Consider the following 21,020-nt stretch of genomic DNA (forward strand, 5'->3'; position numbering starts at 1 on the left):
CAGGCTTCCTGGCAGGAGGGGCCGGTGCCTGTCCACTGCTGGCTGGAACTGGGTCTTGACTCTCTGGTGGGCTGGGCTGTGTCGTCCAGAGGCAACTGTGGACTCTTTGAGTCTTTAGCAGCCCGTCTGCTGATGGGTGGGGCTGTGTCCCCTATCTGATAAGTTGTTTGGCCTGAGGCGTCCCAGCACCCACACCTGCAGGCTGTTGGGCGGGGCCAGATCTTGGGCTAACGAGGTAGTGGGAGGGTCCCACCTGGCGCCGGCTGACGCTGCGGGAGAATGCGCTCTCAAATATGGCTGCCCGGGGGCCCCGGCAGTCGCCCTTCTGATTCTCCGGGAGACTCTCCAAGACCAGCAGGTAGGTCTGACCCAAGTTCCTATCAGATGACTGCTTTTGCCCTTGTTCGTGGCGCGTGGGAGATTTTGTGTGCGTCCTTTGAGAGTGAAGTCTCTGTTTCCCCCAGTCTTGTGGGGCTCCTGAAATTAAGCCCCGCTGGTCTTCAAAGCCAAATGCTCTGGGAGCTCACCCTCCTGGTGCCAGACCCTTGGGCTGGGGAGCCTGACGGGGGGCTCAGAACTATCACTCCTGTGAACGGACAACTGCAATATAATTATTCTCCAGCTTTTGGGTTGCTTACCCCGGGGGGTAGGGGATTTGATTATATCACCAATTTCCGCCACCCCCACCCCCACCCCGCGCTCCTACCCGTCTCGTTGTGGTTTCTTCATATCTGTAGCTGTAGAAGGTCTTTTCTGGTAGGTTTCAGTCTTTTTCACTGATGGTTGTTCTGCAGATAGCTGTGACTTTGGTGTGCTCATGAAAGGAGGTGAGCTTGGGGGCTTTTCTACTCCATCCCCTTGGCCGCTCTCCTCTAGAGGTTGCGGCTGAATGGACTTGTGGAATGTGCTTACTTGTGAGCTCCTAAAGATAGGAGCTTGTTTTATTGGAGCTTGAGTCTCTAGCATAGTGCCTGGTAGATTGTAGGTGTGTAATAACTGAAGAGGCGAGTGACCGAATAAGTGAGTGAGTGAGTGAATGATCTCACTACATTATCCCAGGCAAATGGTCATCCAAGCTGATTTGACACTGGCTTCACCTGATGAAGAACTCACTGTCTTTCAGGAAAATCCACTTGGGGTCAGCTCTAGTGATCCAAAAAAAAGTTCTTTGTGTAGAATCTAAATAATCTTCCTGGTACTTTCCACTTCCTGGTTCTAGTTCTGCCCTCTGAGGGCTGACAGAATATTTTTTCTTTTCTAGGACTGCTTCTTTTCTATGGTCCTCTATCTAACATTTGAAGATGGTTTTCCTTTTCTAGGTTAAACGACCTCATTCCCTTCCCTTTCCCTCCCTATCATTCCCACCAAGTGACCATTTGTTTCTACTTGCATACCTCCAGTGACAGGGAACTCTCTCTTTTTCTAGTCTGTTTCATTTTGGGATGGCTCTTATGAGCGTTATTTCTAGCATCTTGTTATTATTTAATGCCTCATCAGAGACTCAGCTGAGTGCATGTGAGGTCAGTTACGGCAAATTGGAAGCTCTCTTACGCAATTATTCTTTAATGCGCACCTGGTGTAGTATCTAGAGCTAAATGCAGTGCTGACAAAAAAAAAATCCATTTCTTTAAAATATCCATTTTCGTCATTTCCTTTTCCAACTTAAGGGAAGGAGTGAACTAGAGTGACACATAGCCATTGTCAAGCAGTTTACCATTCAGTGGAGGACAGTGACAGGTAAACACACAATTAAGCACCTAGTGGTTAAGTGCTATGACAGGATAAGGTCAGAGTGCTCTGAGACCCAAAGGCAGGGCCCATACTAGGTATGAGGAGGTATCAGAAGGTTTTCTGGAGGAAGTGACATCAGAAATGACATCTGAATGAGTCATCCAGGTGAGGATGGGTGCGGGGTGTCCATGCAGGGCTGTGGGCAAGAGGAGTAGCAAGAGTATTCCAGGCAGAGAGGGAGGCAGTTATGAAGGTCTGGAGGTGAGAGGGGGGGTCTGGCACACGTGAAGAAAAGAAAGTAGTTGTTACTAAAGGGCAGAAAGGGGAGAAGAGAGTGGGAAAGAGATGAGAGGTGAGGCAGGAGAAATGAAGGTGATGATGGTGATAATGATGAAGATGATGGTAGTGGTGATAACTCACATGTACATATTTACTCTGTGGCAGGCACTGTTCTAAGCATTTCCTACATATCAATCCTATCAATTTCCTTAACCCTCACAACAGCTCTATGAGGTAAGAACACATACATGCCCATTTTATAGAGAACACTGGGGCAAAGGCAGATTCAATACTTGTCCAAGGTTCCACTGCTAATATATGGCAAAGCCAGGAATTAAACCCAGACAATCTGGTTTAAGGGTCAGCATTCCTAACCATGACATATTAAGTGAATTTACGGTTTATCTTCACTGAAATGGGGAGCCATTCCTCAGCTCTGAATTGAGGAATATTGTTTCACCATCACTCCTGTACCCCGGGAGTGCGTACAGCTAGAGAGAATACAGATAATATGCAAGACGCATGTGCTATCTCCAGCCTCACTAACAGCCTCCCAAGGTGAATCGATCCCTTTGGAGATGCTTCTCAGAAGGCAGCACACTGCTCATGGTTGCTGAAGTTTTCCATCCCAGCTCATGTCATCCACCTGCTCTGAAAACTGTCATGGGACGAACACTGGGTTTCTACTTGAGAAGGCCACAATTCAAATCTTGGTGCCATGATTTATCAACTCTGTGACCTTGGGTAAATTACTTAACCCCTTTGAGCTTCAGTCTCCTCATTATGCAACTAAGATAGTAACCCTTATTTTGCTGGGTTGCTGTAAGGATGATTAAGGTAATGCAAATAAAGTACTCAACACACCTGGCACGTTGGGTAGGTACATATCCATTATCTATTAAATGAGGACTTCCAAATGGCTTTTATCAGCAATAATAAAACCAAAGGATAGATTTGGTATAAGATTGTCTTGGAGTAAGAGTAGCTAAGAACTACACATTTAACTGAATTGTTAATTGTGAGAAATATACGAAGGGCTGACCCAGTGGGAAAGGGCTAGATAATTGGCACCAGATTTCAATTAAAATGAGTCAGGTGCAGAACACTGGGGACTGTTTCAAGCAAATTACTTCACAGTTGGGGGTCTTGCTGGTATGTAGCAGGGGGCAGCTGGGAAGAAACTGGTGCAGAATCCAAACAATTTCCTCTTTATTGAGAGAACAGGGATAGTAAAGTGACCAGATATATTACCAGTGAATTACATCAATGTAGAAGGCTCCATCTTTTCTCAAGAGGGAAAAAAAATCTATTTTTTAATTTCCTGAAGTGATGCGATATAGTGAGATGGAAATTTGGGTTCTGTTGCTAACTCTGTCACTAACTTAACTCAGGCCAGCTAATGAGCCGCTGAAGAAAAAAGAAGGTGCTGCACCCCACCATTTCTAGGGTCCCTGGTAGTTCAAAATTCAATGATTTCCGTGGCTTAAAAATAACATGTCAAAGTATTTTACAGTTAGTAAACTGTTTTCTCACCTCACTTTTTTTTAACTGAACAAGGTGAGATATAAACAAACAAATGTAATAAAAGCATTTACATGTATTAAGTGATCTTTATCACATACTTGTGAAGGAAGCAAGGAAACTATAACTATCCCGCGAGCAGGCTGGCGTGGCTGGCATGGAGCGTGAGAGAGAGAAGGGGAAAACGGTGCCCGCAGAATGCCTCTTGGAGTTTAAGAAGTTTTGTCAATAAGTGGCGGGGGGAGGGTTTTTCCAAAGGAATTTAACACAGTTTGATTTGTGTTTGGGGAAGGATAACTATGGCAACAGTGAAAAGTTGGGGTTGGAGAACTAAGTAATCAAAAATAGGATAACAAGATGGGAGACTATTGCAATATTAAACATAGTAGATGATAAAGGCCTGAATTAGAAAAATAAGAATGGAATTGAGGGTGGGAAATAAGTGTAGACTTGAGAGAGGACACAGAGGGAGGTTCTATACAGCTATTCTTCTCAAATACTTCTGGGAACCAAATAGAATTTAAATAGTATTTATAGTGTTGAGTGGATGAGAAATGGGAGATGAGAAGGTGGTTAGAGGGGTGATGATACTGTTAATCAAAATGGGAACACAGGGTGGAAAATGGGTCTGGACGCGAGGATAGTGCATTTTGTTTTGTACATGTAGAGTTTGCTGTGTCTATTGGGCGTCTACAATTTTACAGGCCGTTGGGAAATATCTATCTGAAGCTTAGAGAAATAGTTAATTTTGCTCTCTTTTTTTTTTTTTTGGCCACGTGGTGCAGCATGTGGGATCCTTTTTCCCTGACCAGGGACCGAACCGTGCGCCCTGCATTGGAAGTGCGGAGTCTTAACCACTGGACCACCAGGGAAGTCCCGAGAAATAGTTAATTTTAATAATCATTTTATTCTTGGTATTTCTAAGGTCAGTACCCTGATCTGACTAGACCCAGATATAGAAGAGGCTTGCTGTACAAAATATGGCTAATAAGAGTACCCGCTTTGGGCTTCCCTGGTGGCGCAGTGGTTGAGAGTCCGCCTGACAATGCAGGGGACACGGGTTCGTGCCCTGGTCCGGGAAGATCCCACATGCCGCGGAGCGGCTGGGCCCGTGAGCCATGGCCGCTGAGCCTGTGCGTCCGGAGCCTGTGCTCCGCAACGGGAGAGGCCGCAACAGTGAGAGGCCTGCGTACCGCAAAAAAAGAGTACCCACTTCACAGAGTTGGTATAGGATAGATTAGTTAATACATATAAAATACTTACGGCAGTGTCTGGTATGTAGTAAGGACGTATAATTATTAACTATTACTGACCCCTTCCCCTGACACTCACAAAGTAAGAGGCTGACCTGGACTAGTGTAAAATTATATCAATAAAGACTTAGCAGGCCAAGGAGAAGTGCTAAGATTATAGACATTGAAAGAGGAAGCATGGTACTCCGGAAAGCACAGTCCTAGGAGTTAAAGACCCGAGTGTTTGTCCCATCCTGCTGTTAGCTTATTTCACTTTGGGAAGTCCCTTTTCCTCACTGGGACTCAGTTTCTTCATCTAGAAAGAGAGCCTCACGCTAAAAACCTGAGGTCCCTTCTAGTGATTAATAAACAAATATATTCTATGCTTAATATGTATTTTGTTGACAGCTTGAGAAAAACATTCATTCAGCATTAAACTTTTCAAACACCCTCCAGCACGTCCCAGAGTGAATGAACTATACATTGTATTTGAAGTGGAAATTTCTAGTTAAGTCCCCTTCTCCTCCTGGAGGCTGTTGTACTTGGTTTCGAGTGAAAACATTTCTGACAGTTGTTGCATAAAAGCTCAAGACCAGAATCCTCCTGGAGCAGAGGCAAAATGAAAAACTGATATTGGATATTTACATGTCTTAGCAGTTAAAATTAACATCCCTTTTAAATTTGGCTTGCTGATGCAAAAGTAGGCATCTGTTAAAAAAAAAAAAGAAACCTTTAAAAATGTTTTGGTTTACCAGGACATTTGTAGAGGACGGATCATCTTGGAGTCTTTAACTGAAAATGATAAGGTGTAATTTGGCCATCCAAACCCAACTTACTACAGGCCAAAACACAATAAATAACTTCTAGGATTCATGTGTTTTGAGTAACAAAGTAACTATCTTTATATGAATATGTAAGCAAAAATAGTTGAAACCTTATATATGATATTAGTATCTCCAGCTCTGGCTTTTCCCTTAAGCCTAGACTTATAAATCTATTTGCTTACCTGATATCTCCAGTTGAATGTCCAAGATTTTTCTAACTCATCAGGCTCAAAATCAAACTCTTAATTTTTTCCTCAAAACCTGTTTCTGGGGAGTTTTTCCACTTTCAGTAAATAGTAATACCACCATCGAGCAATCAAACCACTCAACCAAGAACCTATGTGCCAACCAACCTTAATTCTCTTTCCCTCCCACCTCCTGCATATAGTCCATCAGCATGTCTGTTTCTAGCTCCAAGCAGTATTTCAATTTCACTCACTTTTCTCTAACTCCACCCCTATCCCCCTGGCCAAGCCACCATTTCTCCTGGGGATACTGCAATAGTCTCTTGATTGGACTCCCTGCTCTCACTCTGGCTCCCCCATTCTTCTCTATCCATTTTCAAACCAACACACAAAATGATCTTTTCAACAGGTATTTTAGATCATGCCTCTCTCCTGCTAATTTTTTTCCATTGGCTTCTTGCTGTACTTTGAGTAAAATCCAAACGCCTAGCCATGGCTTCCACCCATCCTTCTGATTCCATCTCATTCCACTCTTTGCCTTCTTCTCTGCCCTACAGGTACAAGGACCTTCATTCTACTTCACTTAAAGCCAGTTCCCTCCAGCCTTCGGGCCCTTGTATATCCGCTGTCTTTCTGACTCTGGTGCTTTTCCCTAGCTCTTCTCACATTTGATCCCTCATTTTCACAATTCTCAGCTTAAAGCGCAATTCCTCAGAGAGCTCTTTGCTGACTACTAAGAGCTACATTTCCATGAGAGGTGCCCACCTCTGACTGATCATCTGTCATTAGATTTTTTTTTAATATCTTTATTGGAGTATAATTGCTTTACAATGGTGTGTTAGTTTCTGCTTTATAACAAAGTGAATCAGCTATATATATATATATATATATATATATATATATATATATATATATATATCCCCATATCTCCTCCCTCTTGTGTCTCCCTCCCACCCTCCCTATCCCACCCCTCTAGGTATACACAGCTCTTTTTAAATAAAAATTCTTGGGTCTCACTCTCGAAGATTCTGATTCAGTGAGTCCAGTTTAATCATCCATTCTCACCCTAGATGACAAATTCCTTCTGAAAAGGACTCTGATTATAACCTGGCTTATAATAATTATGTAATAAATGGTTGTCAAATAAATTTTAATGATTTAAATAAAAATCGATGTGTTCTAATAGTTATAATCATTTAGTAATTCAAGAAACATCATTAGGTATCTATGTAGTGCTCCAGGTATTAGAGGTATGGATGTAAAAGAGACAAAGTCCCTACTCACAGGAAGCTTTTCTTAGAGTGGGTGAGATGATAAACGAGGAAAATATCAGGTGGGCCTATGTTCTATAAGAAATTAAAACAGGATGTTAAAGATAGGCTGGAAGCCTACTTCCTACTGACCCGTTCTCTTCATTCCAGGGCTCTGTCCACCATACTGCACTTTATGCACAGGTCTCTGTCGATACTAGTGTCTCAGAACCGTGTTGGGCTGTAGGTATCACGCTGGAGGAGTCTTTGAAGCCCGCAGCCCCGTCTCGATGCCCTTGAAAACATTGTTGCTGAAGAATCACTCACCTCCACATCACACAAGTGCCAAAAGTGCTCAGGCAAAGGATCAAACTCTGGGGCACGAGGCTAAATTCTTGCCCTCAAGATCTGCTTCTCACCTCACGCTCTAAGCTCTCTGTTCTGAGACAGATGTGTGTGTGATTCCAGACTGACAGATTCCCTTAGATTGGGGTCAGATTTGAAGCTGAGGTCTTTCTCTGATGAATGGTGGTAATAGTTTGCTCAGCATATCCTCCCCTTTGAAATCAGTGCACTGATTGCAAGTATTCAATTATTTAAAAAAAACTTAGTTTTCTGGGTCTCTTTTTTTTCTTTATTGGGATATAGTTGCTTTACAATGCTGCGTTAGTTTCTGCTGTAGAGTGAAGTGAATCAGCTGTATGTATACACATGTCCCCTCCCTCTTGGACCTCCCCCAACCCATCCCACCTATCTAGGTCACCATAGAGCACCAAGCTGAGCTCCTTGTGCTATACAGAAAGTTCCCACTAGCTATCTGTTTCACACATGGTAGTGTATATATGTCAGTCCCAGTCTCCCAGTTCATCCCACCCTCCCTTCCCTCACTCCGAGTCCACACATCCGTTCTTTATGTCTGCATCTGTATTCCTGCCCTGCAAATAGGTTTATCTGTACCATTTTCTAGATTCCACACGTATGCATTAATATACGATATTTGTTTTTCTCTTTCTGACTTCATTCTGTATGACAGACTCGAGGTCCATCCACATCTCTACAAATGACCCAATTTCATTCCTTTTTATGGCTGAGTAATATTCCATTGTATATATGTACCACATCTTTCTCCATTCATCTGCCGATGGACATTAAGGTTGCTTCCATGTCCTGGCTATTGTAAACAGTGCTGCAGTGAACATTGGGGTGCATGTATCTTTTTTTTTTTTTTTTTGTGGTACGCAGCCCTCTCACTGTTGTGGCCTCTCCCGTTGCGGAGCACAGGCTCCGGCTCCGGACGTGCAGGCTCAGTGGCCATGGCTCATGGGCCTAGCCGCTCCGTGGCATGTGGGATCTTCCTGGACCGGGGCATGAACCCGTGTCCCCTGCTTCGGCAGGTGGACTCTCAACCACTGCGCCATCAGGGAAGCCCCACATGTATCTTTTTGAATTATGGTTTTCTCAGGGTATATGCCCAGTAGTGGGATTGCTGGGTCATGTGGTAGTTCTAGTTTTAGTTTTTTAAGGTAGAATCTGAATAATTTTTAAGTGAACACGTATTGTAAGAACAATTTTAAAGTTATTGAAGAAGTTTTAACTATTGAATTTGAGGTTTGTGTTACTTCGACAATAAAAAACAAAAAGCTACTAAGGAAGATTAAAAATAAAGTAATGTTTATAGGAAAACCGAATAAATTTGAATAATCAAATTTTCAAACATTATATAAATCCATTCGGTATTTACTGAGTGTCTTCATTGTACTAAGTTTTGGGGATGCATTGGGGGAAAAAGCAATGCTTCTGCCCTCAGTGACCTAGAATCTACCAGAAATTCTCAACTGGGTATGGAAATGTGGGGAATAGTGAGGTATTTTTTGTTCTTAAAATGTCATAGTTTGGGATCAGCTTTGGTGTTAATCATGCAAGGCTCAGGCGTGTTAAGTCCTGCAAACTCTGGCACAGTCATACACAGTGAAAAACTGTCCTTCCAAACATGCAATAGCACCTGCAATAAGAAATACTGGATCAACACCATTTTTCACATAAATATGCTAATTCCAAATGAACCTTAATGAGATTATAGGGTATGTGAAAGGGGTTCTTGGTCTCCCCCCCCCCCGCCCCCGCTCTGTCGACCTCATTAATAAGCACTAAAATCAGTTTTAAAGGAAGGAAAAAACTGTCTCCAGAGACACCCCTGTCAAATGGTACATTTCTAAAGCATCTGAAAGGCTTGAGTAGGAATAAGATGCTAATGGAATTATCTTGGTCAAAATCCATTAACACAAAACTCAAATTCTGGCTGCTGCAGGCAGGACTCCTCTGATGTTTGTTTCACTGTAGCTCCTCAGGATAATGATATTCTTTTGTGTTTTGGCTTATGTGTATCTTGGCATCTGACTGTTGTCCATAATTACATCTTAGCGTTTATCTTACTTATTCCTCACCTAAAAATAAGCTCATCATGTCACTGTCTAAAACCTCCCAGAAACAGATTTTCTGAGTTCAAGCAAACTGTGTCAAGGGCTCTTAAATCTTCTCTTTCCAATTGTTTCACCAGCCAAATCAAAAGGAGGAGATCTGCACAGACAAAAATATTGAAAATTGAACTGTATTTACCACTTTCACTGAGAAATGATATTTATTAATCTATTTTCCCTTCAAAATATCTTTTACTTTTGTTCTTTCTTTTCTAATTTACTACCTTAGCCCTAAGTCTTGATCTAGACTATTGCAGCAAACTCCCTCCCAACTATTTGTTTTGAAAAATTCAAACTACAGAAAAATTGAAAGAACAGAACAATGAAACTCCGTATTTTCATCAAGATTTAACAGTTGCTAATATTTTGGTATGTTTACTCTCTCTCCCTCCTTCTCTCTCTCTTTCTCTGCCTACCTCTCTGTCTCTCTCGATTGATATCTATCTATCTGGCTCAGAAGAGAGAAGAGACACACACATAAACACACACACCTTTTTTTCTGAGCCATTTGAAATATGTGGCAGACATCAGGCCACTTCCAACCTAACATACAGCAAAACAACTCCTCAATGTAAAGATATTTGCTATATAACCACATTACCATTGTTATACCTAAGAAAGCTAATGATAATTCTATATGATCCAATATACTGTACCTATTCAAATTTCCTTAACTGTCCTCAAAATGTCTTCTATAGTTTTTTTTCTCTTCAACTGAAGATCAAAGCAAGGTTTTCTTTCTTCCTTCCTTCCTTTCTCTGTCTTTTTTTCTTCTCTCTCTTTCTTCTTCCCTCCCTCTCTTCCTTTTTTCTTCTTTTCTTTCTCCCTTCCTTCCTCACTTCCTTCTTCTTTTTTTTTTTGAGTTCAGGCCAGATGCTTATAGACTGTTTCACATTCTAGATTTATCTAATTGTTTCTTCCTGATCAGAATCAGGTCAAATATTTTGTCACAAAATCTTGTGAGTAATATTGTCTACTTCTCACTGTATCACATTCCGAGGACAAAATGTGAGATTGTCTCACTATTGGTGATACAAAGTTTGGCCCCTTGGTTAAGGACCACCAGATCTCTCCATTCTAAAGGCACCTTTGTAAACACAAATCTGTGGGGTGATTTTTGAAACCATGTGAATATCCTTTTTCCAATAAACTTTCATCTCAGTTTTTTTTTTTTAGCATCTACTGACTATGCTTGCCTGAAACAATTATTTTATTGAGGGTTGGAAAATGGTAATTTTCTAATTCTCTGTTTTTTCTAGAATCATTAGCTGGTAATCTAATGATTACCAGTAGAAAGATTATCTAAATAAAAAGGAGGAGATAATTCAATTTACTTTTGTGTGTTGTTTTAATTTTCATCGTCCTTTAATGTTTTATTATTATTTTTTAAGGCACAGAAATAATTCAGGCTCATTTCAAATAATTAAAACAACACAGAAGAAAAATAAGTATCTCCTTTCTACTCTAACTTTTAGGTAACCACTGATAATAAATTAAATATATGACTTCTACACATTTTTTTCCACACATATATAAATAATATCCCCAGCTATATTCCTGATGTCTAGAATAGTAGCTGGCACATCCAAATGATGGAATATACTGTATTTATTGGAAAAAAATCTGTGTATAAGTGGACCTGTGTAGTCCAAATCCATGTTGTTCAAGGGTTGACTGTATATAGGTACACAAGCACATATATTTATCTCCAAATATAGTTATTATTTTTAAAAATAAATCAACTGACACTGTATTGTATAATTTGCTTTCTTTTTCCATTTAAATTACCTTTTTATGAATAAATGTCACCAACTAGACTCTAAGCCTCATGAGGGCAGTTCCAGCCATTGTTTTAGTCCACATGTATTCCTAGGATGTGGCACAAATTCCCTTCCTCACAAACTATTATGGAGGGTGATTGCAATTACATGTGCCTGATGAATTTCTTCCTTTTCTCTGAAGAGGACTTGAGAGTCCTATTCCTCTAAAAAAAGCATTATTAACCAGCTTACCAAAAAATTGGTGGCCAATTCCAGTGGCTAATAATGAAAAGAAGACAAACTAGAAAAGAAAGTGATGAGAATGAGTGGAGGAGATACACAGGACCCTGACAAGGAGGCAATCAGCTTTCCTTGTAGGGTGGGGTTTTTCTATGCTGGAGCTGCCATCTTGAATGTGCCCTCTTTTGGGAAGTGGTAGCTGGACCACACAAAATATAGCCTTAACTCTGAGTCAGTGATTTTCTTAAAAAGTTTCTTTCTGGTCATTTGGAGAACTGGAAGAAGCAACAGAATCAGTTCAAAACTCTTCTGAAAAGACAAACTGCATAAAATCAAAGGAGTGAGGAAGAATGGCTTCTTCTGTAATTACTTCTCTTTCCTCACTTCCTTTGTTCCTTTAAGCATATATGAGGGCTTCATAAATTAGCCAAGGCTGTGTGCAGTCTTTTACCATCAATCCCAAGTGAATATTGTAAGCATCAGAAAATTTTCCATTTACACAGTCAGGGAGGTATTTTCAGTCATTTAAATCTTTTCTAATTACTAACCAATTCCCTCCTTCCAGCCCTCCCAATTTAGCGCACAGAACCCAGCTCCCTACAGAAAACAACTCCCCAGCAAAGTCTAAGTTTCCATGGTTAGTTGCCAGAGCTCTGGATGTGAACAGAGCCGAAAAGCCACACTCCCATAGTTAGAGAAAAATCACCAAGAAATCAGGTTTCACCGCCATGGTGCAGCTCCTAGCACAATGTAAATGCTCAGTAAATAATGGGAAGGAGGGAGAAAGAATCAGGAGATGAGACAGAAAAGAGGGAGGGACTAAAGAGGGAAGAAATCCAGTGAAATCAGCTTTCCTTAAACTGTGACCAGAAATTTAAATGTGGAAGGAGCTTACTAATAAAGATAATACTAGTACTGGAATATTGAGCAGGAGGGTACTGGGTACTGTGCTGGGCTTGTTATTGCAAATTCTCCCAAGAACTTTGCTGAGCTTAACTTTTACAGGAGGAAACTGAGGCACAGAGAGGTTAAAAGCTTCCAAGCCAGCAGAGCTGGGATAAGAGCTCCAGTCTGTGATATACTAACTGCATGCTTTCTCCCCTACACTTGAGCTGCCTTCTCCTCCTGTAATACATACTGGCTGCCTCTAGCCTCAGGCTGCAGGCGACACTCTGACAAGGCACCCATGCCAGAGCACTGCTCAGTGGATGCCTCCCCCGCCCTCCCCGCCAACCCCTACACCACGTACCACAAAAGGATGCCTTGTAACAGCCGCCCCAGCTCCGGCAAGTACCTGTGGGCCACTTTGCCTTTCCATCTCCTTAAACCGCCCCCTCTAGGCATGTTGTCACAGGCCTGCTTTCTAGGGGTCGCTCCTTCATCTCCCATGGGTCAGGGCAGGGGCCAGCCCCCCTTAGCAGCTCCCCCACTTTGGGCATTAAGGAGCGCTCGACTCCTCCCACTGCCCCCCCAGCATCTCAATCAATGTCAGAGCCTTTTATGTTCCTGCGGCCAAGTTGAGCACCTCCCCACCCAGTTCACTCCTTGAACTGTACTCTACATTTGGGCTGGTTCCATGAAAGGCTGGCTGCAGGCTGCCCGCTTCAGGCTCAGCCACAGCTTGAGAGGACGACCAGCATTAACTCCGTAAGGGGTGTGGGAGGTGGGGGAAGGGGAAGCAGCAATGGAGCGGTCTGAGACCCGAACTCTCAAACTCCATCCACTGCCCTAGGAGTTGCCAGCATCCGAGTAACATGTACAAAACTAGCCTTTGCTGTTCTTGGCACTGGGAGTTCCGTAGAACCCAGACATGTAATTCCAGATTCTTTAAAGTCTCCTTCCTCTATCTTTTTCCTTCACCATTTAGTATTGCATGCAGTTTTCTACTGCAGTTTTCTCTTTGGCCAAATACCTAGCCACCTGGAAACGTTACCACATCCACTGCCCTGCAGAGGTGGAATCCCTTGATTCTCCGTTTCTCGCTCTCCCCCCTCTTCCTTTTCCTTCCTCCCCCATCAGGGTCTCACCTCCGTGATCCTCTCCTGATCGCTCTGCAGCTGCATCTGTGACTACATTCCCTTTGCTTCCCGCCTCCTTACCTTTCCTCGGTGGCTGTCTCTAGTCCCTCCTGCTGCTGATCCCTCTCGCCTTTCTCCTACCCCCTCCCCCTGACTGATCTGCTTTGTTACTACATCCTTCTTTTGCTTGCTTCTCTGGTTGATTTCTCCTGCTCCTTTGGGAGGACAGCCTACAACTTATTGTGTCTACCACCTAATGCAGAGTTGCTGGAATTGGTTGCCCCTTTGAAGTCCAAACTGACTTGCTTCAAGAGCCTATAATTATGCTATTAAAAAAAAATTTTCTCATTCCAACATTAATAAACTGAAACATTGAGTTAGCTGTCAAATGCAGGCAAGCCAGAGGAACTTGCTCTTTAACTGAAATAAAATTCTTTGCTCCCATTTTGAAATGCCATCTCAGGCTGTCTTGTTTATGTTTAATGCTCTGTGACTCTAAGTCAAAGACGAAGCTTAAGTTAGGGTTTTTCTACATTGGGCTTCTGGGGAAGCTCCCTAGGATTTATAGGGCCATGGAGCTGCTGTAAAATATTTTTTTTTAAACCTATTTGTTCTTGTTTAGTGTAGAGCCCTGCTATATATCAAGGAACTGATTGAATGCTCACACTCCTTCTTAAAATTGTTGTTACAAGCTGAATGTTCTAGATTCCAAGTTTGCCTCCTCATTTGCCCCTTGTTCCTTACGTGGTACCAGCCAGTCAACAGCTTAACTTTGAGCTTTTTTTTTTTTTTTTTTTTGCGTTACGCGGGCCTCTCACCGTTGAGGCCTCTCCCGTTGCGGAGCACAGGCTCCGGACACGCAGGCTCAGCGGCCATGGCTCACGGGCCCAGCCGCTCCGCGGCACGCGGGATCCTCCCGGACCGGGGCACGAGCCCGTGTCCCCTGCATCGGCAGGCGGACTCTCAACCACTGTGCCACCAGGGAAGCCTAACTTTGAGCTTTTGAGCATGTGCATAGCTCAAGGTTTACATCACCTCCATGGTAACCTTCATTTCTTACCCATCCTTTGTCAACAAGCATGAAAACAATACTGCGTCGGTATAATTTTAGTATGAACCTCAGATACAAAATACAGGGTTGAAAAGCACTTGGGGAAAAGTCACACTGGAGACATGTGAAATGATGGATCGAAAACTATGAAAATTAGATTAGATTATGCTTGCACGCCACCCATTTGCAGGGAATGTATCTGTTCTAAATATTGCTTGTCCTCAAAGTCAGGTATAATGAGAAAGTCAGGTAAACGAGGAAAGAGGTGTGGTTTTTTCTTTTTTGATGAATAGGAGACAAAATAAATGTGCATAAAAGCATAAATCACTAAGAAAAAGTATGTGGAATTGTACAATGTGCTTTCAGGATAATGCATGTAAAAGTATCTGTTGTATGTATGAAAAGTGACCTTTTTGTTTTCTGCTGGCTTGTGGGTGTCTGGCCACGTAAACTTCCTTTCTGCAGCACTAATCCACTTTAGGATTAGTGAATGGGTGGGGTTCGCAAAGCAAAAAGCTTGTATTTGGCCTTCTGCCACCTAGAAATTCCTGCCTAATCTTGATTTTTATTAATTGCTGTGTGCAAAAAAACAAAAAACACAAAAACAAATCCAGTTAACTTTCATATTTCCTTAAAGTACATTGTTCTGCACTTATTTATATGTGTGTGTGTATATATATTCACATTATGTATATTCACATATATATCCTATGTATCAAAATATAGATAGGTTAGGATAATTCACTATTTCAGATTAGTGCTTTTACGTTCTGATAGGTGGCAAAATCCAGGGATAGTGTATTTTCAAGAATACTCAGTGGATGTGGCTCTAGCTTCATCTATTTACAATTGTTCAAATGTTCAAAGGGAACATCTTCCTTCATTTATTAAACAAACAAATGAACAAACATATTGTTCAAGGGAGTCCATGAAGTCCCATTCAGAGTTATGACTCTGTGACTCAATCATGTGGTTAAAAAAAAAAAATTATATATATATATATATATAGTAAGATGTTTGATTCTGCAAAGAACTATGTACCTATTCTGCCTCCCTCCATTGTAAAAGTCATTCATTTATTTACTCACTCAAACATTCATTCTAGAAGCACTTGTTTGGGACTTAGTACGTTTCAGGTCCCATCCCATGTCCCACAGATACCAAGATTATTTAGATACAACCTCTGTTCTTGAGGAGCTCAGGGTCTATAAGAAGATTTCCTGCTTTATAGGATTTCATCTCAAAGGCCTAATTGTAGAAAGTTAAAGTTTTCATGCAAAGAACTCAACATGTATCTATACTATTAAGTGCTGATAATAATTGGTATTTCATTTGTTTTTAAACCATGAGTGTTTTTCTTAAATTGTCTTTATCGTTTATTTATTTTATTTTTGGCTGCGTCGGGCCTTAGTTGCGGCGCCCAGGCTCTTCGTTTCGGTGCACAGGCTTCTCTCTAGTTGTGGCGCGTGGGCTCCAGGGCCTGTGGGCTCTGTAGTTGTGGTGCGTGGGCTCCAGAGTGTGTGGGCTCTGTAGTTTGCGGCACACAGGCTCTAGCTGAGGTGCACGGGCTCAGTAGTTGTGGCACGCAGACTTAGTTGCCCCGCGGCATGTGGGATTTTAGCTCCCTGACCAGGGATCGAACCCGCATCCCCTGCGTTGTAAGGCGATTCTTTACCACTGGACCACCAGGGAAGTCCTGGTATTTCATTTTGAGGAATTGTTTTCCTTTCTCCCCCTCCCTCCCTCCCTCCCTTCCTTCCTTCCCATATCAATGGGGGCAGTGTAATAGAGGGGAAAGAGTATGGGTTTTGTCCAGCAGATTTAGGTTTGGAATTTTGGCACTGTTCCTTACCACTGTGTCATCCTGGGCAAGTGACCTGCTCTGAGACTCCATTTTCACATCTACAAAGTGATGATAGGAATATCTACTTCAAAAGAGTTGTAGAATCATATTGGTTGAATAAGATGTTACATATAAAAACCTACTCAGTGGATGGTGGAACTTACTTTTAATAGGGAAACTTGGAAAGTATACCTGCTTTGTTTAACATCCTTTTAAAGAATAAACCAACAGAGGTAGCTTTTTTGGTCTGAACCTTCTGAAGACTCTTTACATAATATTATCTATGGCTGTAACCTGTACTCAAGAGTTGTAGGACCAAGACATCTGTGAGGATTCTATGGGTACTAGAGAAATATGAATCCACATAGTCTGAACCATACAAAACTGCCAATATTGACATGACCTACAAAAATGGCAATTTCGTATGGTTCAACCTAATACCACTACTGATACCATTAAAAGCACATTTCAGTTTTGTACTTTTTAATGTGAATGTCATATAAAATTTTTAAATTGGGTTATTTCCCGGTTAAAAATATTTAATGAGTAAAATTCATGTCATTTGTTTTTTAGATTAAGGAAGAAATGGTAGAATAAGTCTGCTTGGTTCTCTTTTCCAGAGTAGTTTTAGAAGGTTCAAATTTTGAGTTTGTGAAAATTTCAGCCTCAGGCATTGGGGGAAGGGACATGAAAATCCATATGTATTGTTGGATGTTAAGGAAAAGAGCAAATCTTTGACTATTTTAAGAGAACAACATTAAGATTGTCAGCTAATGAGCTGAAACTTGTTCTGACTGTGATACATTACTAAGCAAAGATTAGAGGAAATTAGTATAACAGAGAAAGAGAGATCCTTTTTTTTTTCGTTTGCTATATATGTGGGAGAGACGGAGGATTGGGAGTGTGTAGGAGAAGTGTTGAGAGGATATGTGGGAGAAGAATTGTTTAAAATGTTCAAAGGGAACTAAAATGAAGATAGGAAAATGTACGCTGGGGTACGGGTTTCCAAGGGCAGCTACTCAGACAAGTGCTTCCAGTACTTTCATCAGTACTAGTAGCTTTTGAACTTCCATCTGTGCTGTCTGCTGGGCTGGGAGTACTCTGTCTGCTCGACAGTCACAGGTGATCCTGTCACCCTGGCCTTGGGAAGCCCAATTCAAATCCTTCTTCTTCTAAGAAATTCTCCCTAGCAAGTAAAGGGAATTTACATCCTCTATCATCAAAACTAAAGCAAAGAAAAGTACTTCTACTTCTTCTAACTCTCTCTTCCCAAGTGTTCTGTAAATGGTTTATGCTTGTGTCTAGTAGCAATGTGTGGGCTAGGAAATATATTTATACATCTGACATGGCCTTAAGACCATCTAGTCTACATTTATAGAATGTCTATAACTTGCCAGAGGCTGTGCCCTCTACTGGAATCAATAAAAATAAGATTTGGATTTGCTACCAGAGAGATCACAGCCTTATGCTGTGATCTACACCTTTGAAATGTAAAAATGTACTCATGCTATGAAGGACTCTACCATGTTTCTGAAATTCCTTCCTCATAGGGAGTATTGGGAATCCTTTAATTCTACCATGTAAGAGTCATTGCTCTAGCTTTAAGCTTGTTATACTATTAAAATCTCAATATAGTTGCAATAACACTTCGCCGTTTTCCTGACATTCAACTTCAATGTGAACTGCTGCATCTGATTTCTTTCAAGAAATAGAAGTAGGTTTTCACTGAGGGGGTGACAGAAAGAGCATGAGGACACTAGAATCCTAGGTACACACAGAGTGTGAGCAGGGAGAGTTCATGGACCAGAAGTGCGGGAAATGGACCAGAGGTTAGCTTCCGCCTGGCTGGAGCAATGTCACTGGGCTGAGATGGGATGATCACCAGAAAGCCAGTGTTCAAGGCTGGCTCATAGAGCTGTGAACGCTAGGACTGCTGATGGCACTGTCAAAGAAGGCAGAACCACCTACTACCCCCCTCTGTGTCAGGCAGCATGCTGGGTGTTCTATCCCTGGCACAATTTAAGCCCCATAACAATTCTTTGATGTACGAATCTGCCCTATTTTGTAGATGAGAAGATTTAGTTCAGGGAGGCTAAGTAATTGTCCAAAGGTCTCAGACCCAGTTAGCAGTAAAGCAAGGTTCAACTATCTCTCAGTTTCCAAAGCCAACGTTTTTCCTTCAGTTTGCTCTTTGGGAAATAAAGGCATCTAGTCAACTTTAAAGGCCAAATGCTATTCCAAGGGAAATAGTTTTGAACGAATGACCACTTGAGGACCAGCTTATGACACACCAGATGAAGACAACTTGAATGTGAGAACCAATTTTATTTCCAACATTTTCAAGAGTAGAAACAAATACTCTCAATCGGATATCCCCTGCAGGGATACTTTCTCCCAAGCCCTGTGGGTGGTCAGCTGACCTCCTGCTGACTAACTATGACTAACTACAATGGAGTGAAATGACACCCTATCACTCTGCCCACCTACTTAGCACAGGGAAGACCTGCAGTAAATGTTTCGTAACATGAGAAAATGGAGACTCGATAAGACTGAGTGGTTTGTTCAAGATTAATTTGTTCAAGATTACTTAGGTGTTATGTGGTAGAAACAGGATTTGAAAACAAACCTGTTAAGTTCACAAACTCTTGCTTTTAGCTAGGGCCTCTTTGAGTTCTGATACATTTTCTGGGGCAACACAAGTAAGTCTACATTCATTTCTACAGAAAGGCCTTGCAAATGCTTTAACAACACAACAACAACAAGGAGCCAGCATTTATCAAATCCTTCCATGTGCCAAATGTGACACTAAACATACAAGCATGATTTGGTTCTTTTCCCTAACAGCTCTATAAGTAGGCACAGCCACCATTTTGTCGATGAGGAAAAGGAAACTGAGAAAGAGAAGTAAATCGCCCAAGTTCACAATTATAAGTCCAGAGTCAGAATCCAGATCCACTTTTTTTCCTTTGTGTATATATCAGTACTTTTATTTTTTATCTTGTAGAGGTAGTTATAACTTTTTAAGTAGTATATAAATGAACATAGGTATAAGCCAGCCAGAACAAAATAATTAGTATGTATTTAAAGGAATTAGATTTTTTTCTTCTTTTCCAGCTTAGGATAAGAATTTCTATAACACAATAATCACCTACATCATAGATTCTTTCAAACCAAATGGCAACCACATATATATATAGAAGACAAGTACCGATGCATTAGACGTACCGAAAACACCTCCTTTGATGAAATCACTTAGGATTGTAAAAAAAATAAGTATCATCCGACATCTGGATGTTCAATAAAAGAGTTGGAGGGCTAAATAAATGGGGGAGTCACTCTACCCACTTTCCTGTTTCCAGCTTTTAGGGTTGCAAGTTTATTTGTAGGTTTAACATATACAGTCCCATACCTACTATTTCTTCTTCAAGAACTTCTGGATGGTAGCGTTAAAAAAACTTGAAAGCTTGATCTCCTTCTGAATTTCCCAAGTGTTTCTGCACTTTTTTTTCAAATGGGCCTCCTTGTCAGGGTTCACCTTTACTTTTATAAGTTCTATAATACTATTCTCTCCCATGGTACAAGGAACACTGAGGAATACTTCTTCATTTATTCCATAGAGGTCCACAATTGGTAGAAACTGGTTGGGTCTCAAAATACTCTGTGTTAAAATACCTTGTGCTAAATCAGCTACAGATAGGCCAGTGGCCCAAGAAGTAGTTAACCCTTGAACAACATGGGGTGAGGGAGGAGTTAGGGGCCCTAGCACTCTGTGACGTTTAAAATCCACCACCTACAACCAACAGTCGGGCCCTCCATATATGTGGTTCCACCGCGTCCATGGTTTTGTATCCAGGAATTCAACCAATCCTGTGTAGATAGCGTAGTACCGTAGTATTTACTGTAGAAAAAAATCCACATATAAGTAGACTGGCAAAGTTTAAACCTGGGGGCTTCCCTGGTGGCACAGTGGTTAAGAATCTGCCTGCCAAAGCAGGGGACACGGGTTTGAGCCCTGGCCCGGGAAGATCCCACATGCCATGGAGCAACTAAGCCCATGCGCCACAACTACTGAGCCTGTGCTGTAGAGCCCGCAAGCTGCAACTACTGAGCCCGTGGGCCACAACTACTGAGTCCACGTGCCACAACTACTGAAGCCCATGTGCTTAGAGTTTGTGCTCTGCAACAAGAGAAGCCACCGCAATGAGAAGCCTGCTCACCACAATGAAGAGTCGCTCCCGCTCGCCACAACTAGAGAAAGCGGGCACGCAGCAATGAAGACCCAAAGCAGCCAAAAAAAAAAAAAAGTGACTGTTTTAAAGAGGGTGTAGTCAACAATGTCAGTTACTTCTAAGGGGAGAAGACAAAAAATTGGAGGCTAAAAACATTCATTAGATTTATTCATTAAGAAAGTCACAAATGATCTTAATGAGAACAGTTTAACTGGAGTTGTGAATATAGAAGATGCATTGCAGTAGCTTGAGTCAAGAATGGTAGGTGAAGAGAGGACATAGAAAATTAAAAAAAAAAAGTTTAAACCTGTGTTGTTCAAGCGTCACCTGTATTGCCTTTCGTTTCAATAGCCTCACAGGCATTAGCTATCATTTCTTTG

General features: G+C 41.7%; 1 protein-coding gene across 21 annotated transcripts in view; it reads right to left on the reverse strand.

The window, feature by feature from the left end:
• Nucleotides 1-21,020, reverse strand: part of DLG2 (discs large MAGUK scaffold protein 2) — a 2,041,348-nt gene that overhangs the window by 316,708 nt on the left and 1,703,620 nt on the right. The window lies entirely within an intron of this gene.

This window comes from Stenella coeruleoalba (assembly GCF_951394435.1).
Source record: "Stenella coeruleoalba genome assembly, chromosome: 8".
Classification (NCBI taxonomy): Eukaryota; Metazoa; Chordata; class Mammalia; order Artiodactyla; family Delphinidae; genus Stenella; species Stenella coeruleoalba.